Source organism: Drosophila tropicalis, unplaced genomic scaffold (assembly GCF_018151085.1).
Source record: "Drosophila tropicalis isolate 14030-0801.00 unplaced genomic scaffold, ASM1815108v1 contig_1190, whole genome shotgun sequence".
NCBI lineage: Eukaryota > Metazoa > Arthropoda > Insecta > Diptera > Drosophilidae > Drosophila > Drosophila tropicalis.
The window spans coordinates 2,597,040-2,603,251 of record NW_027172561.1 but is presented as its reverse complement, the minus strand read 5'-3'; positions in this window follow the sequence as shown (position 1 = coordinate 2,603,251).

The following is a 6,212-nucleotide window of genomic DNA, read 5'->3' as shown; positions in this document are numbered from 1 at the left end:
CCAAAGAATGAAACAAGTTCAAATTATTTATCCCTCTTCTGCCAAGACTTGGACTTCTGGCGGACCAGGGGCTGTGTAATGGTGCAACTTTTGCCCCTAAGCAGTCCAAGAATCAGCACATAAAGAGAGGAAGAGATAGAGAGAGAGAGAAAGATTAAGGTAGCCAAAGCAATTTCCAATGAGATCAGCATTAAAAAGTAGGTATATTTATATGGTTAAAAAAACGTGCTTTCTATACCCTTGCAAAAAGGGTAAGCTTTTTAATTTTGGTCAAAAGTATGCAACGCATAGAAGGAAGCATTTCCCACCATATAAAGTATATATATTTTTGAGCAGCACCACGAGACAAGTTCATATAGCCATGTCCGTCCGTTAGACTGTTAGAGCTACAGAGTTAAAATTTTGCATATTGGCTACTGCACGGCTTGTATATCTCGGATTCAGCAATTCAAAATATATTTACTCTTTTTCAACACTAATCGTATTGAGCAGTAATTATCGATAGAACAGTCAGTGTTGGATAATACTTAAAGAGTTTATTTTCATCGAGTAGCCATTGCGAAATTCGCTCAAAAAGTGTATAAAAACTGGGAAACTCGTGGGTTTGCTCATTCATTTACTTCCCTCTGCTGGGGCAACAACTGAATCGTATTGTTTCCTTATAAAACAAATTAAATTGTTCTTATTTTCACTAACACATTAATTAAAATGTGTGTACGTTATTACGATGTATTATATTTCTGTGTATTTTCCTTATTATTTAAAATTCCACTAAGAAATTGCCGTTGAAACACGTTTTATCGTATTTTCCTTATTTCAAAAATTCTAAAATTACTATAGCTATTTTCCACAAATTGTCCTGTGCAACTTCAATGGTATTTAAGATAAAATTTTATTTATCAACAATGTCATTATTGAAAACTCAATCATACCATGACAAACTCCTCCGGAGGTGTTTTACATACCTGTTTTTGCAGAGCATCGAAGTGCATATAAATTGTATAAGATTTTGATGAACAATATCTCATTCGACAGGAAATTTAATTGACTACCTTTCATAGTTCTAGTGTAGTTATATTTTAGAATGAATTAGTTGCTTAAAATGACGCTAAGCACGAAGACCAAAAAAATACATACAAAATTAACTATTTTAATTGGCTCCAAATTGGATCCTGGGGCCAAAAATTAATAACTTATATTGATTCAGATCCGCGTGGACGTGTTGTGTGGGATTTGCGTACTGTTTATCGATAGCAATGTCAGTGTTGGATAATACTTAAAGAGTTTATTTTCATCGAGTAGGCATTGCGAAATTCGCTCAAAAAGTGTATAAAAACTGGAACAGCTCGTGGGTTTGCCCATTCAACAACTTCCCTCTGCTGGGGCAACAACTGAATCGTATTGTTTCCTTATAAAACAAATTAAATTGTTCTTATTCTTACTAACACATTAATTAAAATGTGTGTACGTTATTACGATGTATTATATTTCTGTGTATTTTCCTTATTATTTAAAATTCCACTAAGAAGCATTAAAACGTTAAAGAACCTACCTACATAGTTATTGCCGGCGAAACACGTTTTATCGTATTTTCCTTATTTCAAAAATTCAAAAATTACTAAAGGTCGTTTTATCATATTGTCTCTTGCAGCTTGAATAGTATTGAACAGTAAATTTTAATTATCAATAAACAATGTCATTTTGGAAATTCGATTTCGATTTTCCAACAGTCGCAAATGGAAAATCCTTGGCTGGTTTATTTACTTGAAGTTTCTTTTACTTAACTGGAATTTGTATATTTTCATATCCTTGCAAAAGGGGCAAATTGAGTTTGGCCAGAAGTGTGCAACGCTTCTTGATTAGCACGACAAGGCGAGTTTAAATAGCCATGTCCGTGGATTCAGCCGGATCGGACCACTATATCATATAGCTCCCTTACAAACGGCAAAGTCACGAGCAGTAAACATTAGACTGGTTATAGGTATGAAAAGAGTAATAAAAAACTTGCAAGGGTATACAAACTTTGATGCGGTCGAAGTTAGCCCCGGCTCTCTGGTTTAAAATATATTTGTACACATTTTCAGTTAAGGTTTTAATTGTTTTACCATTTCTGCCATTTCACTCATTTTTCCTTCGACTAAGGATTTTGGTGTCTTCAACTTGACGTTAATTAGTGTCGGACCAAGCCAGGCTTGCAGCAATCATAAATATTTTAAGTTGTCTTTTAAGTTTTCTGCTTATCTTACAATTAAACAAAAAAACTTAAATACTTACAAAGATAATTTGTTAAACATAAAACTTTTGTTTTTTCGGACTATATTTAGGCCAATTTCTAAACGAAGTTACATCTCAATTATTAGCCTTTTTGCCCTTCAAAGACTTTGATGTTTGAAATTATTACTTTCGAAATTGGGAAAAAATTTAGTTTTCTTGATTTAAATTCCTTGATAACACAGGCCGACATTTTTGAGGTCATGAAAAAGTGTTTTAAGCTCAATAGATCTTCTATAGTAATTGGGGGGTGCTGATTACGGCCCTGTACTTAGTTTTTCTCTATCACGTCAGGATCTCGAAAAAAATGCGTTCAAATTATTCAAAATGACCTAATTTTCAATATATTATTCCATGATATAGGCATAATATTGTACTAAAAACATTATTATTTTATCCCATTAATATGCTAGGCTTGATTTAAAAGAAATTTACAAAATATCAAAGAGTGATTTCTTTGTTATAATGGATAATATCTTACACTCTGGATATGGTTCTATATTGAGTAAAATTTGCACCAAAAAGTATGCTATAGGTATGTACAATTTGTTCTTCTTCTTCCCTCATTCCCTAAGCAAAGCAACGCACGCATACACATACAGTTTATGTAGCGTTGCGTCTGTGTGTGTATGCATGTGCTCTGTTAACAGATGGTGACGTAGTAGGCAGCAAGCAGAGCTGCCGGCAGCGATTGAACCGATTTATATAGACTGTAACTTGTGTTCTATTTATCCGATCAGGGTCAAATTTTGGGATCTGAGATTTTATATCAAATTCTATTATATTGGTAAATTTCATGGGGATACTCCAATTTTTGCAAAAATTTTTGTTCCAGAGCTATATGATATAGTAGTCCGATCCCAAAGATTTTCATACTTTATCTCACCCGGGTAAAAAAAAGCTCCCAAAAAAATTTCATCCCGATAGCTCTTAAGATGGCTGAGTAAAACGCGTACGCACCGACGGACAGACGGACAGACGGACATGGCTATATCGACTTAGCTTCTCATGCTGATCAAGAATATATATACTTTATGGGGTCGGAAACGTTTCCTTCTGTGCGTTACAAACATCTGACCAATTTTATAATACCCTCTGCAAGGGTATAATTAAGTCTAAAAGCAAATAAAGAGACATTACTTACGAGAAGCATTTAAAATTTGCCAAAGTTACAGGTACTCAAAGTTAAGATCTTTTGTGAATTTTTCATTTTGTCAATTAACATATTTTGCTGTATTTTGGTAAATGAATGAATGATAAATAGACCTTTTAATCTCTGTCCCCCCCCACAAAAAAAAAAAAAAATTTTGTTATATGTACCTCCTTTACGGCTGACTCAGCATTAATGTCAATTTTCATAGTGTACTTAAATGACATCACGAACAGATTTTCATAGCATACTTTTTTGGGATCAAGCATTTGTTAACCTGAAATTACGAACTTTGCATTTTAAAAAATGTTTTGAGAGCAAAAACACTTCTTAACTTTTGGTCAGATGTTTGATCAGCGTGCGAAGACCAGTCAATATAGCCATGTTCGTCTGTGTGTTTTAACTTCACGTTCCCAATCAGAAATCTACTAGAATGAAAATTGGTATTAACACTATTTATTGATCAATTGTTTAACAAGTTTAACAATTTGTCGGATCGTAAGGAGCATTTATTTAAGCATTCTCTTCCTTCTTCTAACATAAATATGTTCATATTGTTTGAAAAAGGACTCATTTCAAGTGAGCCTATTAATTAAGATTTCCAAATAATTATTTTACGAAAACCAACTCAAAAACCAATTGTACAATTTTTCATGGAAACAGACAAACGAAATCGAATGTTGGTTTTTTCTTGATTTTGAAAACAACTCCTTTTTGTGTTTTGAGTTTCAAAGCGTAGTTAAAAACTATTCGAAACGTTCCACTTTGTGCAGGCTATCTGAGAGATTCTCCCTTCATTACCCCCTTGCAACCAAATTAAAACACAATTTATTTTTGTAATTGTTTTTTGTTTTTTTTTTGTTTGTTTGTTTTTTTGGTTTTTACATATCTTTATTTATATTCACTTCATTTGCAATATTATAGTATTTTTCTTCTTGGTTTCTCTTTGCTTTGGATGTATTCCCTTTGCCATTTTCATTGTTTTTTTTTTTTTTGTTTTTGTTTGTTTTTAGTATTTAACTTAATAATATAGGGTTTCCTTTTTTGTTTTCTTGTTGTTGGTTTTTGGGATCTTTATCATTATCATTGTTTTCTTTTTGTAACATTCATCGTTGATGTTAATCATGTGTATGCGTTTTCCGTTTTGGTTTTTATTTTCAATTTTTATATGCTATAGATAATTATTTACTCATTTAATTTTTATAATCATTTTTATGTTTATGTTTTTTTTTTTTTTTTTCATTTTTGGGTTTTTTTTTTTCTTTGTTTGTTTTTATATAACGAAATTAACACAGTCAAAATTTGTGATCAGTGATCAATCATTACATACGCATTTACGTTTGTTTTTTTTTTTTTTGGTTTTGGTTTTTGTTTTTGTCCTTTTTTTATTTTGCATTTTCATTTGCAAGTTTTTTTTCTTCGATATCTTCGATTTTTGCATTAAATAAGTTGTAAGTTTTTTCTTTTCGATTTTGTAATTTTCCTTTTTGGGGTTTTGTTTTAACTATATATGTATGTATGGGTGTATATTTTTTTTCTTCAAATTTTTGCGACTAGGCTGATTAATTAAGAGCAAAAAGTAAAGGTGCAATTGTTGGATATTTTTGTTGTTTTTTCTTTCATTTTTTTTTTTTTTTTTGGAGTTGTTCAACTGATAGTTACAATAATTCAGTAAAATCAATAATTGACAGCAGGCCGACAAAGGTGAGAAGAGACGAGAGATGGGAGAAGAATATATGCAATTCGATTTGATTGGAGATGGGGGAGAGAAGCTGGCGCAAGGGGATACATATGAGGAATTTTGGAAATTTTAAATTCTGGCTCTGATAATTTCTATAAAACAGAGAACAACAGAGAAAATAAATACAAATAAAAAACAAATATAAATGTTCATTTATTGCGTTTAGGAACTTTTCTCTTTTTTTCTTGTATTTGTTTTTTGATTTTTTTGTTTGTTTTGTTTTGTAATTTTCGTTTTTTTGGTTTTTTGTTTGTTTGTTGCTTTTAATGGACGGATAAAAATAAAAATTATTTAGATACAATTTCCTTTCTTTTTTTATTTTCTTCTTTTGTTTTGTTCGTAGCTGTTTTTTTTTTTTAATGGCTGAATGTTAATGAGAAATCCTTTTGTAATTGGGAAAGAAAATATGTTCAGTAGCCAGATTTTGATGTTTGTGGTATTACAGGTTGAAACGGGGGCGGAACGGGGCGGGGTTTTACCGATCTTAGAAATTGTATAACAAATTTTGCATTTTTACTTTGCTTGAGCAAAAAATTCATCGCTTGTCGAACAAATGCATCTACTTGTTTGTCGGATTACAAAAACAAAAAGAAAACAATTTGATGCATCAAATCAAAAATTATGCAACGTACAACCATAAGTTTGTCTCTATGTATGTGTTTGTGTGTGTGTGTGTGTGTGTGTAATATATATCTTGTTGTTTGGTTTTTGCTATGTGTAGTCCTGGGCCGGATTTCATTCGACAAAAACAAAAAACAATTTCTTTACCTAAGAAAATGAAGTTGTCTGTTGGTCAGTTAAGTAAATTCAAAACCTGAGCAAAACTTCATTGATTTGCTGGTTTTTTGGATGAGCAACTTGGGTTTTTCATATGAAAATGAATTGAAAACTTTTGGGAAGCACAGAAACTGCATCAAGAGAATGTTAAACTAAGATGTGACTAAAATTCCATATAGAAAAAGAAAATGATTCAATTGTTTACTAACTCCTACTTAATCCAGCCCAGGTTTATGTCTATCATATTGCATAGGATAGTGATTTAGTTAAGTT